The 19,895-nt window shown below is 34.2% G+C and overlaps 1 protein-coding gene across 1 annotated transcript in view; it reads left to right on the top strand.

The window, feature by feature from the left end:
* The first annotated feature begins 2,435 nt into the window (after window positions 1-2,435).
* Window positions 2,436-19,895, top strand: part of LOC145283610 (uncharacterized) — a 67,781-nt gene continuing 50,321 nt past the window's right edge. Inside the window, exon 1 of the mRNA XM_080132552.1 lies at window positions 2,436-2,551. The gene's annotated coding sequence lies outside the window, so the exon portion shown is untranslated. The remainder of the gene's footprint in view (window positions 2,552-19,895) is intronic.

Raw genomic sequence — 19,895 nt, 5'->3', positions numbered from 1 at the left:
GTTTGGCTACACTGCACACTGCAACACAGGAGAGTTCCTCTATGAAGTAATAGCTCCAGAACCACTCCAAGATTGGCAAAGACAATGAAGAGGTCAGCTGAAGATATGGCTACACAAAGCCAATGTCAAGTCTACCTCTGGTTCACAGTTCTATGGTGTTCACCATTGGTTCCGGGACTGACTGATTATAACTATCTTGGCTGCTGCAGATTGTCGTGCATGGTCTGTGTTCATTCAGAACACTGCGTTCTATAGGAGGAGTCAGCTCAACTCATCCTGGGTGAATGTTGGCAAGTCAATATTTTTATGAATTCATCTCTCTATGAGGGCAAAGTTAGACACAAGGTTTTTTTACTTTTTTTTTTTTGCTAAATTTGTAGAAAAAAAAATGAAATTATACTTTTTTAGGTGATTACAAGTAAACACTCTGAAAAGCTTGGTGGAAAGAAGATAAAACAATTAATTCAGAATTTAGTGGGGTATCAGTTTCTTATAATAAATTTAATGTAAAATTATCCCCCATTTTCAGGCTATTCTTACTTTTTAGGACAGTTAACTCATTGTTTTTTTTTTTTTATCACTAACCCTAAATTCGTAAGGTCGTAAAGTCACATATCACATAAAAAGTACAAAAGAATTTGATTAACTGCCCTGAAAAGCTAGAATGGTCTGGAAGGCTGTATCGTTTTTGATAAATTGTAAATGTGGAACTGACCCCCCACTTTATAGTCTAAAATAACTTTTCTTTTTCGTAAAAAAAAATGTAGGGGGGGGGTATTAATCTACAATAATGCTCTATTTTTAATGAGGAGAAAATCTATCTTCCCCAAAAGGTAAACTAGATTGAGAACAAAACGTGTCTCAGTCTAGGAGGATTTCTTGTCATCTGACGGGGGCAAGAACAGTCTGGCAGTCCAGAGTGGAATATTGTTCTGTTAGTGTTCGATCATCAGGAAGCCATCCTTCCAACTATTAGCTCCCTCCTTCAGGAGAGCGATTGGTTTATTGTCAGTTACTTGAGGTGGTCCCACAAGCGAAGCCCAACGAGTTCGATCAAAGCAAATTTTTTACCCACCCCGAATGCCACGTTTTGGGAGGAGGGGGGGGGAGATGAATTCCTAAGTATAAACAAATCTGATTTAACTTTCTTGCATTGGGAGGCGGGCAAATAAGCTTTATGAAATAATTAAAATATAAGGTGCAAGTTCAAAATTCAACCTAATTATAAAACATGGTCATATTCCAAAAATCATATAAATTGATCAAATATATTTTTTTTTTTCTTTTAACTAATAAAATCTAATTTTATGAGAAAGCGAGATATTGTGTTTTGATCTGACATGTTTACATATGGGGGGGACAACTAAATTCGAACTACCGAGATCCAAATCAGCTTTGTTTGTAATGGCTACAACTTACAATAAAAATCGCTAAAAAAAATCGTAAAAAAGTGATTTTCTTTATTAAAAAATACTTGATCTATTGATTGATTGATTGATTTATGACATTTTCGTCCCGTGACAGTTTTCGATGATTATAAAAATAAGTACCGATTGTTTTATTAAAATTATATATGTCATTTTCATTTTTTGTTTTTAATAATAATAATAATAATAATAATAATAATAATAATAATAATAATAATAATAATAATAATAATATGTACATATATATACATATATATATATATATATATATATATATATATATATATATATATATATATATATATATATATATGTTTCATGAAAAACTTTCCAATTAAGCAATGACGAATATATGTTCTCTTTCACTTTCTTTATTTACTTTTTTCATAGTTCTTTCCGGAAGTTTATCTAGTTGAATGTTTTTGTTATTTATTTCTAATTTCGGCCATAGTTTAAAATACTGATTTCTCCCTTGCATTTTAACGGCAGGTGTGTGAAATAAAATGGCGTATCCAGTTTCGGCGATAAAGTGTAAAAGTACCCCAAAACATCATGTTAATTGATCGAGTAGTTTTATTTTTAATAAAGAAAATCAAATCTTATGAATAAGCCAAAAGGGGCTGTCTCGCGACGCTTTCTCGAAAAAAAAAAATCAAGAGCAGATAAGTCCATAATAATTAAAATTTGCGAGATCAGTCTTGTAATGTTAACGATTCCACATTTATACTAAAATAAAAAAAAAATACTAAAAATACTCAATTTTGAATTTTTTTTTTAACTGAGTTAAAAAAAATAACCCCAAAAAACTAGTGAACTAATTTACGTAATTTTTGGAATGTGACATCATGGTGGGTATGTGCATCAATGCATCATAAAGATTTTTCTGTATTTTATTTTTTTTTAATTAGGTTGAATTCTGGATAAGAACCAACTAAAAATAGAGACTCGCAAAAAAACCGTTAAAGCAATTTCATTCATTAACGAAAGCAACCGGAAGTTTGTTATTGCGCATGTCAGCGCGAAATCAGTTTAAATTCAAATTTTCCCAACTATCAACTCTAGAGAAGTTGTCGCGATAAATTAGTTAAGAATTTCCAAACTATTCATAAGAGATTTTAGCTCTGGTAAGTAAAATATGTTTGCCATTATAAACCGTTTATTTAAAAAATACAGAATAGTTTTTTTTTTGTACCCGTTATGTTAAAACAAACAAGTAGAGTTTCACTTTGTTTTGATTCCTTATTACGTGATATTTATCGGTTTTTATTTTGAAATGTAACGTTTGTTAAAAAATGACTTCATTTCTATTTTAATTTTATCTCAACTTTTTGGGTTGTTTTCAATGTCCCAAATTGTCTTTTTTAAATGTCATACGGTTACTTTTATTTAAAAAATTATATTGCCACTTCTTATGTAAATGATTAATATCGTTATTTTTTTCTCACTTTACTATAAAGCATTTTTTTCTCACTTTACTATAAAGCATGCGTACTTTGACCATTTTGGTCAAGATCAAAGTGTAGTATCTGTTCTTCAGATGCTGCACTTCTTGTTCTCTTTCGGTGGAGAAATCCTTCACGACTGAGACAATTTTTATTTTTGTACCTTTTCTCCACGTTAAAAAACGACCCTGGTGTCTAACTCTGTCCCGTGGGGAGGCATAGTAAATAAATAGGTACTATAAAGCATTTTTGCAGTATAAACACGAAAAATATGTTATCTGGATAAGCTTTTGTGTATGTGTTAAGCGTTTATTTACAGAAGTGGTACTGCTGAGTCCTCGCTTAGAACATGAAAAATCGGGTATTATTATACAAACACCGTGACAGCGTTAGGGTTAGGGGGTGGACCTGTACAAGACTGCCCCTCCCCTCTAAAAGGAATGCGTATTTTTTTATATACGAATACAGGGGGTGGCACCGCTTCCTGCGTGCGCCATAGTATTTTAATAATATTTTTTAAAATGTTCGATGTTTGAGCGATTATCGAGACTCCTTCGATAACAGTCTCTTAGTCAGTTTTTCTTGTCTTCCGCTCTACTTGTGTTTCAAAATAAATAACATGCTTTAAAATAAGTCCCTAAACTTCTACAGGTAGGTAGAAGAGTAACTTTTTTTTATTTTTTTTTTTTAGCGACAAACAAAATGGGAGTAGGTTAATGCTTGTTTTGACTCTTTAAAATCTATCAGAAATCAGGTATTATCTAATCGATATGAAATGTTCACTGATTCAAAGGTGTAATTTTTTTTTTTTTTCATATTCGATAGTGTATACGGTATAATACTTTTTCGCGTACATATCCCCCCCCCCTTTTTAGTAACATTTTTGTTTATTTTATCTTTATAACCTTTTTTATTTTTTTGCAAAATGCCCACCCTCTTCCAACAAAAATCGGTAAAATTTTACATTAAGGCCCGTCTCATGTTCGTATATAACATTTTTTTTTTTTTTTTTTTTTTATAGAGTTCGGTGTGCTAAAAAAGAATCTACAAACCGTTTCCATCGCAAAAAAATAGTTTTCATGATATGAAGAAATTACCCTTTTGATAAGTGGGTGATCACTTTTCAATGTAAATTTAACTTAAAATGAGCACCCACTTTCCAGCCACCTGAGAGGGGGCATTTTTTTTTTTTTTTTTTTTTTTTTTTTTTTTTTTTAGTGTTTATTGGTTTTTCGATTTCTTTTTCTGTTTTCATCTTTCAATAAAGACACGAGGAAATTAAAAAAAATAAAGAAAAATCGGTATTATTTATTAAGGAATAAGGCTCGCCTCGACGCCTCACATTCGTAAAGAAAGTTTTTTTTTTTTTTTTGTAGTAAGCGGTCGGTGTGCTTTAAAAGAATATGGTAATCGTTTCCGTCGCAAATTTACCGTTTGTATGGTATTAACCCCTTAACTCTGGGACTATTTTCCATTTCACAACCTTCGTTTATGCTCGCGCGTATCGTAAACGAAGGCTGTTAAATGTGCACTCGCGTACCAAATTGCTTTGTCACAGTGTAGTATTGGCGAAAAATTAAAATGAGATGAAAAACAAGTAGTTTTCCAAATATTAAACCATGTAATTCTATGTCATCACGGATAGCCGTTTTGTACGCGCGAGCGCGCATATGGTCGTCGCACGCGCGTACAACATATAGAATTACATGGTTTAATATTTGGAAAACTACTTGTTTTTGGTCTAATTTTAATTTTTCGCCAATACTACACTGTGACAAGGCAGTTTTTGGTACGCGAGTGCACATTTAACAGCCTTCGTTTATGCTCGCGCATAGCGTAAACAAAGGCTAGGCTGTGAAATGGAAAAGAATCCCTGAGTTCAAGGATTATGCAAAAGAAATCAAACAAAAAAACTTTAGCCTATAAACACACAAAAAAATACCCCTTCTCTCTCAGGTGGCCAGAAAGTGGGTGCTCATTTTAAGTTAAAATTACATCAAAAAGTGATCACCCCTTTTCGAAAAAGTAATTTCTTCATATCATGAAAACTTTTTTTGCGACGGAAACTGTTTGCAGATTCGTTTTTAGTACACCGAAATCTACAAAAGGAATATTTTGTTACATACGAACGTGAGACGGGTCTTAAAGTAAAATAATACCAATTAAACTTGGAAATACGATTTTAAAAATCGCGCGGATTAGTAAGTGCACTAGCACCCAGCATAGTCAAAAACCTATACAAGTCATTTTAAAGAAAATTGTGAAGGTAGACCTAATGTAGAAAGATACCGTTTAATTAAAGTTTTATGGTTTTTTCTTTTTTATTCAATTGTAAGGTTATAGAATAAGGTACAAAACACCCTACCCTCCCCATGTTAAGAATGGCTTTTTAAATAACGTTATGATTTCAGCACGGATCAATAAGTGCACTTACCCTATGCTGAATATGAAAATCGTATGGAAATTTTGCAGAAATAAGTAGTTATCGAGACATAAAAAACTATATTCTGCATTGTATTCTTTGGTGGACATCTTTTTATGCGCGTGCGCGCGCCATAAACAAATCTACTTATCTACGACGGCACTGCCACCTAGCAGAAACAAAAAAAGACCCCCCCCACACACACACACACCTAGTGGAAAAATCTGCTTTTCTGAGACTGGCCCCCCCCCCCCCCCCAAAAAAAAAAAAAAAAAAAATTGGTCATTTTTATACATTAGGTCCACCGGGACAATTTACTTTTAAATTCAATATTATTTTTACGATATTTGTAAGTTGGAAGTACAGAATAGTTACAAAACGAATTTAGGAAAACTACCTTTTTGCGAGGTAGGAAAACTGCACGTCTCTTATGAAATAAATAAGGGACGAGTTTTCCGGGCACCTTACAGAACACCATCCCCCCTCCATGTTAAGTATGTGCTATTAAATAAGGTATTTTTTTTACGACCTGTCCTAGCGTATTATAAACACCCCCAACTACCCCATGTTAACAGCTTTCGGAATAATCTCCCAACTCCCCATGTTAAGAATGGCTTTCGAGGTTGGGGGTGTTTATTCCGAAAGCCGTTCTTAACATGGAGGTGTTTATAATATGCTGGGGCGCATCGTAAAGATTTATCCTAAATATTTCAGGTTCGCAAGAAAATAAAAATAAATAAAAGGAGAGAACATTCAAACTCAACACTCACCTTTTAAAATTATGACTTTTATTGTTTTTTGAGTATGCTGAAAACGAATATCATTTAAACTTTCCATGAACTCTAGGTATTAAGATATCTGGGTCAAGTAACATGGAAAATAAATAACAAGATTTTTTTCCAAACAGAAACATATTTGAAAACCGAAAACATGCGCAAGAAAATACAATTTTAACAAAACAATTTTTGAATTAAAGCAAGATTTTTATAAAGTAGAACTGGGGAAAAATGTCAGCGATTTTTTTTTTTTTTTTTTTTTTTTTTTTTTTTTTTTTTATGAAATATAAGTGAAGAAAAAAATGAAATTCTTGAAAACAAAAAAATGTGAAAGTGTCTGATATTTTGAATGAAGTGATATAACTTCAGTCGGAAACATCGTTTGCTGTGTGAATTTGTTTACATTGCATGCCTATCAGAAATTCTATAATACAGGTGTTTATATCTCGCAAACTACTTGTTTCTGTAAAATTTAAATGAGATTTTCGTCTTCAGCATAGTGGAAAACCTTTTAAAAGTCACAATTTTTAAAGAAATTTGTGGCTTGTTGTTCATAGCACGCTTCAATATCAGTGGTGCCTGCGTGTTCATTTTTGGAGGCAGAAAATGTTAATGGAAAATTTAGGCCTTTCCAGCCTTCCGCTGTTGACTGGCGATCTTTCTGCTCGGAAGTTTGCTACAACTTGTTACAAAACTAAGACCCAATAGGAGACCAGGGTCGAAATCAATGAAACTTTAATCATTCGACGAAAATATAACTGAGAAAGAGTCCTCAGTCAAATTTGGCCTTTTTGAGGCCACTGAAAGGATTTCCAAACGGAATTTTGATTGCTCTGACAGGCCCCAATGACCGGAGAAACAATAATCTACATGTGATATTCGTTTTCAGTATACCGAAAAACTAATAAAGTAATTTTAAGGGGGAGTGTTGAATTTGAATGTTCTCTCCTTTTATTTTATTTACCACAATTTTCTTTAAATGACGATTTTTATAGGTTTTCCACCATGCTGAATATGAAAGTCACATTGAAATTTTGCAGAGACAAGTAGTTATCGAGATATAAAGACAAAAAAAAAAAAAAATGACCAATTCTTTGGAGGGGGGGGCAGTGTCAGTCTCAGAAAAGCGGATTTTTGGCAGATCTGTACGATATCCCCCCCCCCTAAAAATGTGCGTTTTTCACCTTTCTCCTACCTTTTTTTTTCAACAATTATCATAGGTTACAGACTTAAATATCATGTTAACAGAAAAAATGTTGAACAAAAATAAATTTAATGACTAATAAGACGGGGTTCTAATTATGTGACCCGGCAGTAAAGAAATGGACCGTAAGTCAGAGAGCAATGAAGTAGAACTTTAAAACAAGACAGAATCAAACGACTTGCCCCAGCGTAGTATAAACACCCCCAACCACCCATGTTAAGAACGGCTTTCGGAATAACCCTCCCTCAACCTCCCCATGTTAAGAACGGCTTTCGGAATACCCCCCCCCCTTCAACCTCCCCATGTTAAGAACGGCTTTCGGAATAACCCCCCCCCCCCCTTCAACCTCCCCATGTTAAGAACGGCTTTCGGGGTTGGGGTGTTAATTCAGAAAGCCGTTCTTAACATAGGGAGGTTGAGATGTTTATAGTATGCTGGGGCACGTCATATAAATTTACCGAACCAACTCCCTTAAAAGTCATTAAATTTATGTTTTCAAAATTTTTTTCGGTTAATATGATAAGTCTGTAATCTATGATAATCATCCCCAAAAAGCTTTAAAACAATTGTAAAACATGCATTTTTTTGGGGGGGGGGGCTCTTGTGCAGGTCTGCCAGATATTTCCTGTTAGGTGGCAGGGGGGAAGAGGGAGTCTCAGAAAAGTGCATTTTGTTTCCACTAGATGGCACTGTCTGTTGTAGATAAGTATATTTGTTTATAGCGCGCACACACGTAAAAAGAGGGCCGCCAAAGAATACAATGCATAATACGGTTTTTTTATATCTCAATAACTACTTATTTCTGCAAAATTACCATGTCATTTTCGTATTCAACATAGTTGAAAACCTATAGAAATTGTCATTTTTAAAGAAAACTGTGGATGTGGACTTAACGTAAAAATTTACCGTTTTATCTATTGCAACTATGTTGACTCGTTTGAAAGAATCTCAACTATAAGAAATTAATTTAAAAAAAAAACAAAAAAAAAATAAAGAATTTAGTAAAAAACTGAAATGGCTACTCCCAGAATGGACCTTTTTGCAAATTTTTACATTATGCACAGAAAACTTATTGCAGCAAGCAACGAGTTGTGTTCTTGTCATGTTCAGCTTTCAAAAATGCAAGGTTTGTTGGATATGCTGTAAATGCCAATGAAGAGTATGCGGAAAACAATAAATATCATGTAAACTTTTTTTTTTATTCTTTAAATTATTTGGTTTTCTTTAATAAATTATTTCTTGCCTTTGGTAACAATTATTTGTTGTGAATTGTTAGAAATTTGACAATTACATCATGCCTCCCATTGTACTGTTTTGAACCAATCAGATTGGCCGATTGTATTCACTGCGAAGCGTTTCGCTTTCACACACTTTTTGTATTTTGCATGTTTGCTTTTCAGTTTCAATCAAGAACTCGTACTGGGCTGATGGGCGAAATCTGCTCCAGTTTAAGCAGCCGAACCACAAGAGGGACCTTTGAAACTCGCCACCCCCTCCACTCCCCACAGGAGGCATGGAGCCTCCAACTTTAATCTCTTTGAAACATTTTATCTCATGCCTAAATAATTAGGCTCAATCTCATTTAGGGACTTTGAGACCTCTTATTTCATGCCTAAATATAGACACCTCTTCATTTAAGTTTGTTAGAGACTTTCATCTTGGTATGAATTGCCAAACTAACATGATCTTTTATCATGGACTTCTGCACTATTTAAGAAGTCTCATTTTAACATTTAATAAACAACTTTATTTGTCATCTTCGTTAGTAGCGTGTACGAGAAACAGATTAGTAGGTGGAAATGTTCTTGTGTAAAGATAGATTTAATATATTGCCAGCTTGTTGAGGAGAGAACAGCTCAGTTCACACATGCCTGCAGCCAGCAGTCGTTAGGGCGAAGGAGGTCGGTTAAAGGAGAAAGAAAGAGCAAAGTCTTCAGTGTGTTTACGTGTTGTAGTGGGGTGTGTGTCGGTGTATCAACGAGTAGTTCTGTAGCATGATAAAGTTTGTGTGGAAATAAATGGGAGTTAAAAGAGAGCCATATTGACTTGTTATACTTACTTTGGCTGAAGGCGATGTGTGCTGTTGGGCAGAGCAGGGAGAAAGAAAGACTGTTTGTGATTTCGCCTTTTATATACTCGGTCACGTGATTGGACAAGCCAGGGAGAAAATGGATTTCAAATCTCAAGCTGCAAGAATTAGCTCCTGCCTGTGGTTTTAGCAAGTTTTGATTGCTACATTATACTCTCAGTGCCAATGTTGGATTCTTTACATCAGAAGGTATATCGACCCCTTCGACAGCTGCAAACTCTTCTCTTCAAAGATGGAATGAACCAGCTACTAATTCCTGTTGAAGATGAAGAACTATCACCTTTTCGAGGTTGTTAAAAGGCAAAAGTGAGCATTCTTTTCTGCAACCGAGGATGAATAAAATTTGTATTGAATTTTAAAGGTAGGCCTTTATTGTAATTTGTTTTATTTTGTCACTGTTCAAGGAGCAAAAAACAGATTTCTAACAGAATTTTAAAAAACACTCGTATACCCTGTATATAAATGTCATATTAGCACTGGGAAAAATTTGACATTAATTTAAAATAACATATTTAAACAAAGTTAATTTCAACTAGACAAATATTATTTATTAGCATTTCAGCCCAGCGTTGCCCGGGTGTTTGGAGGTGTATGTTGAGCAAAAAAAAAGTGGTAGTAGGAAGACAAGTTCGAACTCGTACCATGAAGGAGGAAAAGAATGGGGGGGGGGAAACCTGACCTCTTTGCTGTTATGACCACCATCAAACCAGAAGTGACGTAGGTTTAAATTAAGGCTAGACAATCAAAAAGAGGGGATGACTTTCGAAAATATTGGCGAAAAAAGTGACCCCCCTCCCTGTAGAAAAGTGTCCAGTTTAGGGTGAAGAAATTAATGTCTTTAGCCAATTTTTTGGTGTTTGTCGTCAGAAGGGTCGGCGTCAAAACAATACTGATCTTGTGAAAATGTGTCGCCTCTGCCGAAAATTTTAGGCAGACATACAAACATACATAGATTTATATATTGGTAGCTCAAATTTTTGACCCAAACCGATTAAAAAGCTTGCCCTATCTCTAAATACCCTTTATGTAAAATTTGAAATGTTTAGACCAGAAATTGTCTGAGTAATTTGGTAGACCACAGAGGTAAAATATTTTTTAATTTGACTCTTATGACCCCTAAACATTTATTGTTTTGGGCTCAAATCAAGTTAGCTCCATGTCCAAGGAACCTATATCTAAAATTTCAATTGTTAATACCCAAAATTGGTGGAGGAGTTTGGTAGAGTTCTCAAAGGTCAAATTGTTGAACTTTGACCTCTTAACAGCCAAATATCTGGCCAAAAACGGATTACAAAGATTTTTCTAAATCTCAATACCCTTTATATCAAATTTTGAGTCTGTAGACTGAAAATTGACAGTTATTGCGTAGGGAAATGTACGGACACACACACACACACACACACACACACTTTTATAGATATATAGATTTTATTTTTTTAAGTTATATCTGAATTGTCGGATGTTTTTACTCATAACCAAAAGACTTTGTATTCAATTTTTTGTTTGAATTGAATATTTAAAAAAGAAAATTTTCCGACACTAAAATAGGATATTACTGTGATGTTCATTTTCAGCATTCCTGAAAACCTATAAAAGTTGTCAGAGTTGGAAAGAAATAAAAAATTTACTCTACTCCCTCGCCCCCACCCCCTTTTTTTTTTTTTTTTTTTTCTAGATGGGGAATATTCGCCGGTCACATAAGAGGCCACAAAGTGAGTTTAATAAAAATTAGTAGGACCCCAATTTTCCGCGATCGCAGAATTGTAGATTTGAAACAGATTTTTTTTTTTCTTTTTTTTTGATAATATACTTGAATACTTGCGGTGTATAAATATTATAATAAATAAAACGACAACCCTGTTATTTTATTTTTTTATTTTTTTCAATTTTATTCTTTATAAATATTTCTAAATTTTTTTGAGACCTAAAATTAAATCATTTTAAAATCAGTTCATATAAAAACTAGCAAATATTCATCTTATTTTGAAATATTTAAAAAAAAAAAAAAAAAAAAAAAAAAAAGTTATGAAAGTATAGCAAAGCAGATCAAAGACAATATTTCTACCCTTCCAAATACACTGTTTATATCTTACTGATTAAGTGAAAGTAGAGTTTAAGACAATAGTTTTAACCTAAAAGGGGGCTCTTAATGGAAAAAATGATTCTATTCTTCCCCCACAAGTTAGTATTGAGGTAAAAAAAAAAAAAAAACTAAATTTTTGATTTACTTTTAGGCTTTCCATGCATTGTAAATCTAGATACTGCTGCTGATGGCAACTCGTTCCATGTTGATCTGTTTAAATTTTCGGTGCATTTTTTAAACCGGGCTTTGAAAATATTGGTTTAAATTCCAAATTTATGAACTGTGGATTATTTATTCAGTTGAATTCTCGTAGAGGACTCTTTGAAGCACTTATTGGTGATTTATTTTTGTCGGAGAAGTTACTTTTTATATTATCAGATTTTTTTTTTTTCTTTTTTTAATAAACAGCCTTCATTAAAAATAAAGTCCATTTAAAAAAAAAACTTTTTTTTTTTTTTTTTTTTTGTAAATACTTTGATCTTTGCTAGGTTTATTAAAAAAAAAATTCAGATTCTAAATACATTTTTCATGTAGTTATAAATTTAAAAAAATATACACTAGCTGAAAAATTGGAGACTCCTAGTATTCCCCTCCCTATATATTATATTATACCTCTGTCTCCCTGATTAAGTGTAAGTGTGTTTTATAGACAATACTTTTAACTTAAAAAAGAATGAAAGGAAAAAGAGCAACATCAAAGCAATACATTTTTAATCTATTTATATGGTTTTATTGTCGAACTTATTTTATGAAATAGTATATTTCCCTATTACAGTTTAGAAATATAGAAAAAAAGTTTCTGTCTTCAAACATTGGACTACAGTTTAAAACCTACACTGGCAAATAGCAATTCTCTCTGATTTTTTACATCAAAATGGCTGAAACCAGTTTTAAAATTTCATCTGCTCCTCCAAAAAGAAAAAGAATGACCCCAGTATCTAAAATTTGTGCAAAAGCTGGAGTTGAACAATTTCTTGACGACTTTTATGCAGAAGACAATATGCTATTCTGCAAATTTTGTCTAGTGTCGATATTTTTAGTATTGATACAATCAAAGACCACATTAAATCAAAAGTTCATATCAGAAAAAAATCTTCAACCGAGTTATCTCAAGTGAAACAGAAGACAATTACAACAATGTTCAAAAGTAAAGACAAATGAGATGAATTTATTCTTGATTTTTTTTTAAAAATGTGCATAATATGAGACCATTTTTACTAAAATATTGTAAGGAACGTGGCTTTATTCCAAGTGTTAATTGTATTAGGGAGCTTCATCTTCCAAAATTATTTGCTTCTCATTTTGCTGCTTTAAAGGCCAAGCTTGCGAATGAATGGATTAGTATCATAACAAATGAAACACTGTTGTGACCACAGCATTTTAAATATTGTGGCAAACATTTGTGGTGAGTCATTTCTTATTGATGTTGTTACCCTGTCAGAATGCAATCATCAAACAGAAGGTCAAGCATGTGTCCGAGCTATAACTCATTTTGACAGAATTTGAAAAGATCCTTGCTTTTGTAACAGATTTGGCAAAAAAGCTCATAGAGAAGTCTTAAATATTTTTAATAGCTACCATGTGTTTGGCACACATTTTAAATCTAGTTGAAGTATCCTTAAATTGGCCAGTATTTAATAATGTTACTCAGCTCACTGCTTTTGTCAAATCAGCCATTTTTAGAAAGCAGTCGAAAAAGCGATATTTGAAATGGCTTGAAAATTATTTGCCTAAAGAACAAGTGAAACCAGATGGAATTCCTGGTTTAATGCTGCCAGATATCACTCCTCTTTCATACAATTTTATGAAGGATTCTTTAAGCAAGAAAAAAGTCATCTACTTGCAGTAGAGAGAATTCTTGAATTAGTAGAGGATCGACTACATCATACCTCAATCTGTATTTTATCACAGAACTGCACACGTTTAATAAAAGCTTTGACAAGCTTAGAAGAAACTATACTTGCTTGTGTTTATAATATGATGGAAGATGTGAAGCCGTATTTACATGCTGGTATATCAAAATGAACATTTGGCCTTGAAACTGACCGTCTTCTGTTTGAACTAAAAACTGCAGAGAGTTATCTCAAACTTCCCAGAATTGTTCAGCCTATCTTTTTACTGCATTGAATAAATACCTGGAAGCCCACCCTGTGTATAACTTTTATAATGCGGTTCGTATATATATAGAAATCACAATATGGATACATTTGCAGCTATTAAAAACTTTCAAAATCCTTCTACTGAACTTGTAGAAGAATTCCAAATTTATGTAAACTGCAAAGAAATCTTGCCAAATCCTTTTAATATACCAGCATTTTGGAATGCAAATAAGAGCAGATTTCCTCTTCTAAAACGGATTGCTGATAAAGTTATATGGATACCTGTTGCTAGTGTGGACGTTGAACATTAAATTTCTAAATATAAACATTTAATGAATAAAAAAATGTGAACTCTACGGTATAACTGAAAATGTTTTGGCAATTATTTAATCATTTCTCTCTGATAGGCTCCTAAGAGTAGTGGTTGATGGGCAGAAATCAAAGCCCACAGTATTAATGCTTGTGTCCCTTAAGGGTCCATCCTGGGCCCAACTCTCTTCTTGATCTACATCAATGATCTCTCAAAACACATACTTAAATCATTCGTTGACATCTATGCTGATGACCCAACCATCTATGGCAACACATCAAAGGCCGTAAATGACAAAGTTCTCTCCGATTCTCTCTCCTCTGATCTTGAGCGCATGGTATAATGGGGGAAGAGGTGGTTTGTTACTTTTAATGCATCTAAAACCAAGCTTCTATTTTTACATCATCAACGCTCTGATCCCCATCTGACATCAATTGAAATGGATGGCTCTCATCTTGGGGAGGCTCCATGTTTTGACAAGCTTCTGGGATTGACCTTTACTCCTGATCTGAAATGGAACACGTACATCAAATCTGTTGCCAAGGTCGCTGGAAAAATAGTGGGATCCTTCTACTGCTCCAGTAGATATCTCACTGCTGATGCAATTCTCTATATAAAAGCCAAGTACGTCCAAGGATGGAGTACTGCTGCCATATCTGGGCAGGAGCTGCTAAAAACAGCCTATCCTACCTTTACAGAGTACAAAATAGACTTCGTAGCCTAGTGGAGGATGCCCTTTTCTTTCCCCTGCAACCTCTCTCCCACAGAAGGGACGTTGCGAGTCTGTCGTTTTATCATTATTTCCGTGGCAAATGCTCATCTGAGCTCCAACCTCTGGTCCCCCCTCACCGGTCTTTCATGAAAAACACCCATCTAGATGAAACCACTATCAGTAATTTTCCCCACTCTTTATCTGTGCCTAAATCAAAACGTAGATTCCATGAACAAAGCTTCTCTTTTAAAAGTGCACGCCTGTGGAACTCTCTTCCGTTTGCCTGTTTCCCACCTGACTACAACTTGGATGTCTTCAAGTCCAATATAAACAAGTTCCTGATGAACTGCCCCCTTAAGTAAGACACTTTATCAGATCTCCATTGCTAACAATTACGATATCATCCCATTGATTACTGTACACCCAATAACCCTTATCCGTGAGTGGCCTCTGTGCCTTGATAAGTGGTGACTTCCTTGTAAAAAAAAAAAAAAATCTAACCCCTCCGAATACCAAGCAATTGACAATGTTGTATTTCAATGGAGACTTGGAAAAAAGATTTACTGATTGGTAATTTTATATGGAAAATATTAAATTTCAAATTTTGAACTGTTTTTCAATTTGTGATATTTTTTTAATGTTTGAATTTTGTTATATTTGAATTGATTGAAATACTGTTTTGCAAAAAGTTGTAGTTTTAATATACTTGGAGTTTTGTTGTAAATACTTTTTGTGATGATAAAAATTCCAAAATGTAAAAACATTTTTTCAAATAGAATAAAAGTTTGAATTGTTTTATAAGTTTTAATTTATCTCCATTTTCTCTTAAAAGTATTAAAAATTCAATAAACATAAAAACTAAGGAAAATTAAATTTTGCAAATGTGAAAACGGAAAAAAACGGAATCAAGGAAAATTTGAAATGAAAAATCAGGGTCCCTAAATTAGTATAATTGAAAACTGATCTCTGAGGATAAGTCATGAAAGAAAGTTTTTAATCTGTAAGTCGAGTTTGTAATCGCTGAGATTAACATGAAAAAAAATTAAATTGTGGAATTCAGTGGTGAGAGCAATCTCCTAAATGTCTGCCGTAATCTTTAAAAAATAATAAAAATTCAAAATGCTAGAGTGTGGGAAGAGTCACTTTCCTATATAAATTTAACATAAAATGAACACCCACCTCTTGGCCATGTAGCGGTAAACAGGACATGTAATTAACATTTTTTTTTTTCAAGTTTGGTGACAGGGAGGGGGTCATCAGTTCCAAACATTTTAAAAACATGTAAAAATACTTCAAACACTAAGGGCATTTATTTTTTATTTTTTTTTTTTACAATTCAATTTTCACCCTAAATAAGGCACAGTACCACTTTGAAGTAGGGGGCTACTATCGGGGACATAAGTTGCCGGATATTATGAAGGGGGATGAGTAGCAAGATGTCTGTTCACATTACACTTGAACTTCTGCATGTCAATACAGTTGGAAAAGTAGAATCCTGAAAGGGAATTCCAAAGTCTAGCAGTTCTGGGGAAGAAGCTACTGAAGTAGGCTTCCTTCTTACACCGAAGGATCTTCCCTGTGAAGGGGTGGGATTTAGCTGCTTGTTGGGTTTGTCGGGGTATTCACATTGAGGGGGTATAAGTGCTTGTAGTTCGTCAGAGCATTCATCATTAAAGTACTTGTAGAACAGGCAGAGGGATGCTACATTTCGTTAATGGGACAAAGGCTGAAGCTAAGATGACAGTTCAGGACCTATCAAGTTGGCGACTCTTTTGAACCCTGTCCAGGAGTGAGACAAGTAGCAGATGCACCAGCCCAAATATAACGACAGTACTTCATACATGGGCGAATGGTGGCCTTATAGAAGTACAGGATACTTTTAGGTGTAAGTAGTTTTCTAGCATGTAGAGAGCCCACCTTCTTCGCAGCAGCCTTGGCAATGCTCTCAATATATCTATTCCAATTCATAATCCCTATGAACATTATGCCGAGGAGTTTAAAGGAAGTAGTTTCAGGTAATGTGCTTTTGGCCATTGCTATTGGTGGTAGAGAAGGTTTCTTGTAATTATTGAAGGAAACAAGCTTAGTCTTGGCAGTATTGAATGTGACCATCCATTTTTGTCCCCATTCACTACAGATTGAAGGTCTTTCTCTAATGTTTCTGCCATTTCCTTAGATATGTGTTCATTTGTTTTTAACTCGTGCCTGAGAGTGGTGTCATCAGCAAATATACCCGTCTCCGAAATAATTTTATCAGGGAGGTCATTTATAAATAATAAAGGTTCCAACATAGACCCCTGAAGTACTCCCGCATTTATATCCTATTGTTTAGATGTACGACCATCGAGGACAACCAGGATTTTTCTCTTAAGGATTTAATTACATTATGTATTCTTCCAGTGATACCATATGATCTAATTTTCCTTAGAAAACCATCATGCCATACCCTGTCAAAAGCCTTAGATATATCGAGGGCTACTGCTCTACCCTCACCTGCTTTGTCCAGTGAACGGTATATATGTTCAGAGATTAGTTAGGATATCTACTGTAGAACGGGCTTGTCTAAATCCATATTAATTGTTGATCAGGAGTTTAGCAGCCGTAAGGTGATGGACTAGAGCTTGATTAATTATGGACTCAAATATTTTGATAAAAAGAGGGAGGAGGCTAATTAGGCGATAATTTAATGGGTCAGTTCTTTTGCCAGAATTCTTGAAAACTGGTACCACAGAAGCGGTTTTCCAGCAGTGAGGAAAGCAAGATTCATTAAGGCATTTGTTGTAAAGTTTGAAGAGAACCAGAGCTACTTCGGCGGACCACTTTTTTAATAGCACAGCCAGGATGAGGTCGGTCCACATGCTTTTGACGTGTCTAGGTTTTTTTTGATACCATGTACCTGAGAAGGGGTGATTTTCAGATCTAGTGTGGTATCTGTCCGCAAAGGGAAGTCAGGGAGGGAGTGGCTTGACGGGTTCAATGTGGAGTTTGAAGCAAACTGACTGGCAAGCATGTTAGCCTTCTGGATTGCCATGCAAACAACCTCATGATTTTTTGATAGTTGGGGAATCGTTGACTGCCCATTATTTACTACACTGTAGGTTTCCCAAAAATCACAGATTCCTAATTTCTTTGCTTCGATGCGTTTTCTGGTTGTTTCAGTGTATTCTGTCTTAACTGTCGCTATTTCTCTCTTACGATTACTTCTAGCTTCTATAAACTGCTGTCTGTTTGAACTGAACTTGTCGGTTAAATGTGCGGTACGCATGCTGCCTTTGAGCAATGGCAGCTGCACAAGTAGAAGTAAACCATTGAGGAGAGTGGGGCTTGCTATAAAATTTCCGCATGGGAACATGTGCTTCAATTGCAGTTTTGAACCATTCAGTGATCACATTTGCACACTGTTCAGCTGGAAGAGAAAAGATATTTCCGCATGGGGCATCTCTGATGAATCCCTGATGGCTTCCCAGTCACCCTTTTTGTAATACCTCGTTGTTTGTATATTTTTTTTTTTCTTTTCATCTTTCAATTTTTTTTTAATCAGTTATCATCAATTGGATACTAATTTACCACATCAAAAAAAAAATTCAATATTTGGAAGGGGTGCTCAGTTTCTAATACAACGTTCTAGCAAAATCAACCTCCCAACCACAACCATATTCAAACTACTCTTAATCGAGAAATCTTAGATTAATAATTGAAAAATCCTTTATATAAGGACAATAAGATTATCCGATGTATTTCCGTATTGTTCTTCCTAGTTGCCATGTTTGTTTTCGCAGACGTATGGTGGAACATTTTCCTTTTTTTTTTACTTTCATATCTGAAAACGGTATTTTTGAGGTTTAGGTGTAACTTTGCTACATTTTGTCAAGATCAGTTATGGTTTAAGGATCCTTAGCAAATGGGAGTCGGGGCAAGAGAAACTGCTTTCGGTTGATACTGATTGACCTTGTCCTTTGCACACGCACATGGCATTTTGTAAACAAACGTTGTGGAGATTTTATTCCAGACAATTAAAAGAATCTTGAAAGCTTGAGAATTTCCAAACTCTAATACCTGCCTTGAACATTGCACCATTCCAGTTCCAAATTGTAATATCAATGTAGACCTTCTGCATGCATGCATATATATATATATATATATATATATACCACATGGGAATAATTTTACTAAATCGGATTTTGATCCAATACAAATAGCCGCGTATCGTTGCAGTAAAGATTTTTCAGGAACTACGTTCTCATTGAGACCCACAGATCTTGTTGGGACGTAATTTAAACTTGAAGGTTTCTTGTAGTTATTGAAGGAAACAAGTTTAGTCTTGGCAGCATTGAATGTGACCATCCATTTTTGTCCCCATTACACTACAGATTGGAGGTCGTCCAAGGATATACCCTTGAGGTACTCCTGCATTTATATCATATTGTTTAGATGTACGACCGTCGAGAACAACCTGGATTTTTCTCTTATCTAAGAAGGATTTATGTTAAGTATTCTTCCAGTGATACTGTATGATCTGATTTTCCTGAGACCTTCATGCTATACTCTGTCAAAAGCCTTAGATATATCTAGAGCTACCACTCTACCCTCCCCTGCTTTGTCCAGTGAATATAATAGTTTTAGTAAATTTTTATTTGGTTTCCACCTTAATATTTTCCTTTAAAATTACTATAGGTTTTTGGGTATGCTGAAAACGAATAACTCAATTTTTATTTTCCACAAATAAGTAGTTTTCCAAATATTAGGAAATGTAATTCCTTGTGTTGAAAGTGGTGGCGATTGTCGTAAATACAAGTGCGCATACTTTTGACACAATATATTCGCTATTCCATAGCTAGCTATAGCCTAAACTGACCCAACGGGTCACAGCTAGTCTAGTGTGTGTGTGTGTGTATATATATATATATATATATATATATATATATATATTACTAGAATATCTTTTCTTTATTTTATTTCCTATGGTAACCATCAACCAATCAAAAATCTCTCCATTTCTTACAGATTCTGAGAATTTTTTGAACACAGTAATTTTATAACTTTGTTTTACTGAACGAAAATTGAAAATTTTAATTTCCAAATATAGCAGAGAAGGTGACCTATGAACTGGAAAAATGTTTGAGATTTGGTCACAAAATGAGTGCATGGTGCAACTTCAAAGCAATTCTAAATGAGTAAAACTAACACTTAACTATACAGTGTGCGGAAAAAATCCCTGATTGAATTTGAAAAAATTAAGATATTTATTTTCTAAATTTGTCTATTTCTGGCTCATTGTTTTTGTAGATACATACATTTTTATGTTTCAGCACCAAATTTTCCTAAATTTAA

Source organism: Euprymna scolopes, chromosome 8 (genome assembly GCF_053919585.1).
Source record: "Euprymna scolopes isolate OS-2025 chromosome 8, ASM5391958v1, whole genome shotgun sequence".
Taxonomy (NCBI): domain Eukaryota; kingdom Metazoa; phylum Mollusca; class Cephalopoda; order Sepiida; family Sepiolidae; genus Euprymna; species Euprymna scolopes.
The sequence above is the reverse complement of the archived record's forward strand: the minus strand, read 5'-3'. Positions and strand labels throughout refer to the sequence as shown.